The sequence below is a fragment of the Phascolarctos cinereus genome, unplaced genomic scaffold (assembly GCF_003287225.1).
Source record: "Phascolarctos cinereus isolate Bilbo 61053 unplaced genomic scaffold, phaCin_HiC Scaffold_1;HRSCAF=81, whole genome shotgun sequence".
Lineage (NCBI taxonomy): Eukaryota > Metazoa > Chordata > Mammalia > Diprotodontia > Phascolarctidae > Phascolarctos > Phascolarctos cinereus.
The window spans coordinates 124,111,053-124,114,297 of record NW_027555514.1 but is presented as its reverse complement, the minus strand read 5'-3'; positions in this window follow the sequence as shown (position 1 = coordinate 124,114,297).

Here is a 3,245-nt window from a genome sequence, read left to right as displayed (position 1 = left end):
TCTGAAGGGCACCCACAAATGACTTTTTTGTCATAGATCATTTCCAAAAAGCAATTAACTCATGTTGGCCTGTACTGACAATCTACTGTTTAGCTTATTTGTGGTCAATTTTTTAATCCCAGCATGAATGTTCCCTGACATCCAGTGTACTTTGAGCCACCTCCGCTAGCTAACAGCATGAGCTAAAGGAACATAAGTTGTTTTAATATTAGCCTAAGAAAAGCATAATCAAGAAATTAATCTACAGGGAAAAAATGAAGACATGCCAAAGAATGTGTTCAGAAGCCAAAAAAGAAGTTATTTGGGAGTATTGTAGCGAATCTATTCTTCCCTTTCATTGGCATAGATAATTCGGATGCAGTCATTAATTGTCGTGGCAAGTTGCTCATGATCAGGCTCCTTTCCATGTTTCTGGGTATCACTAACCTCCTACAAAATCTGTGTTGCCACCACATGGGCCTACAGACAAGATAATGAACCCTAGGGAACCTGGTTCCTCCTTACACTGACCAGCAGTTTGGTAGGCATAAGGCTACTCTCTGACTTTCCCCGTAATAGGCCAATTTAAACTAAGGACCCTTAGGTCCATCTAACACATTTAGGCCCCAGCTGTTCTGTCCACAGAGAAATCTCAGCTTATGGAAAAGCTCTTTGTCTACCTACCTTCATTTACTTTCGTGAACCATCAGGTTCCTATAATAATAACCCAGAATTCTGTTAACAGAACACAGAATAAGCTGTGTTAACACAGTTTATTATGATATATGTTCATATTTATTGTTCAGTTGTTTTCAATTTTGTCCAACTCTACATGACCCCATTTGGGGTTTTCTTGGCAGAGATACTGGAATGGTTTACCATTTCCTTCTTCAGCTCATTTTACAGATGAGGAAACTAAGGCCAACAGGGTTAGGTGACTTACCCAGGATCACACGACTAGTGAGGGTCTGAGGTCAAATTTGAACTCAGGAAGATGAGTCTTCCTGACACCTGACACCAGACTTGGCACTCCATCCACTGTGCCGCCTAGCTGCCCAAGCTTTAGGTATACTGCAGGTCAAATCACATCGCAAAAGGAAGTCTACAGTGAAAGTTGGGCTCTGCCACAGCCTCTAAAGCAGGTAAGGGCTTTGTTGTTTTTTCTGCTGCTGTTGCTGTTGTCCCTCCTCTTCCCTCCCTCACCCACCCAATCCAATTGCTGCCCGGTGGTGGCTTCAAGAGTGTGCTCTTGGGGCTTCACACAATACCTTGCTGTTAATGTAGCAACTGGAATCTTTTACCCAGCCGGCCTGGGCTCAGACTCTGTGTTGGCAAAGAGCCCATTATATCAATATTGTGGTTTCCACTAATTTTGGAAGCCGCTTCCCTAAGGCCATGTGACCAATCCCAGAAGCTGGTTTGGCACTAAACAACTTCATCAGATTGCTAACTCCAGAGCTTTCAAGTGTGCTGTTTTTGTATTGATGCCTCCCTTCCTTTAATCATTTACAGAAGGTGAGAGTGCTTCAGTTGGAACAAACCTCACGCCAGTGGTCCTGATCTATATCTGGCTGCTAGACCCAGATGGCTCCAAAGGAGAGAGTGAGGCTGGTGACCCTGCACAGCCTCCCTCACTTAAATCCAATTCATTTGCAAGTCATGACATCGTCTTCCCAGTGTCATGGTCCTCTTAGAGAATGAAAGACAAACGACAACACTGCCTCACACCTATTTATACAATTTATGTTTATGTCTCTGATCTCTCTTAAATCTTGTGGGCTCTGAGCAATTGCCTATTCAAATAAGAGAAGTTCTCTGAGGCAAGTACAGGAATAGTTGGAATTGGTCAGTTAGCTCAACGAGCTTACCTGGCTGCATCACATGCATGGCTAAGGATCTATCATGCTCATTTAAGAATGTTGCTTCATTTACTGTTTTAAGCAGCAACAGACACCAAAGCTCTGAGGTGGTGACTTATTCATCTTGTGGTATCCTTGGACTTGATGTAATACATATTACATATACAATGCCTCAGGTTTTCCCAGAGCACTTTGCCCCTTCCCACTTCTATCATTCTTATCTCTGTATATGTCAATCCCTCAATAGAATGTAAGTTCCTAAAATACAAAGCCTGTCATTTTTTTATGCTTGCATCATGAGTGTTTAGAAGAGTGACTTACACATAGTAAGCATTGAATAAATGTTTATGATCCTTGAGGACACTAAGTATAAGTCATAAAGATTCCTCAATCCAATATCAATCAACAGTGGTAAATGAGATTATGTTAATGTTGACTCTTCTCAGACTAAGTTTTGGTTTATTTTACTGTTCACATTAGTAATAAAGGTAAGCCCAACAAAACAGATTTAGGACTGACCAACCAACAAACGTGTGTTGAGTGCCTATCACGTGCTCAGCTTTGTGCTAGATATTGTGGGAGCATCTAGAAGCAAAAGGCATAAAGAGATTATAATCTAATTGGCAAGAGAAGACTAGACTCAAACATAAAACCCACAGTAAACGGTAATGTAATTTAATGCTATATAATGTGGTATTTACTATAGATGCTCTAAGAATTTGGAAGACAACAGGAAGATAGATACACATAGCCTTCGACATATGCTATTACCATTTTATTTTGTGGTTCTCATGATTATTTTGGGGTCATCATTGATTACAAAAAAATCCCTGAATCCATTTTGGCTTTGCATAGATGAACGAGCAAATGGTTACTAAATGTTTTGAAATTCTCACTCTAAAAACTGTGAATAGGCCAGTTGCTAGACACTTTCTACAGTGTCTTAGAAACTAATGGAGATGTTTAGGTGTCAACAAGAGCTCAACAAATAAACTCATTTGTCCAGTCTGACTAGAGTAGCAGTTAAGTACTGGTAGAGTTAGATAGGTAGGTCGAGGACTGATTGTGCTCTTCAAAATTTTGAGAACCAGCTAAGGGGTTCAGACTTCATGAAGTGGCTTTAAGGAGGGGTTTTGTTAGTTTTAGGAGGGAAATTGTCAGATCTTGGGTTCTATGAGATACTAACATTTAAGATGCCCAGGAGTACATGGCAGTCATTATTAAAAAATACCTAAATCTACAAGTCACCAGTGATCAGTTTACCTGTCTTACTATCTTGCTCTCTGTCTTACTATCTACTTGACTTCATTTCAGCCTTTGTTTCTGGTTTGTGATTCCACTTTTCCTAGATTGCCTTTGTTGTCTCCATACTTTACCTGCCTATCCAAATCCATAAATCTAGGTTTG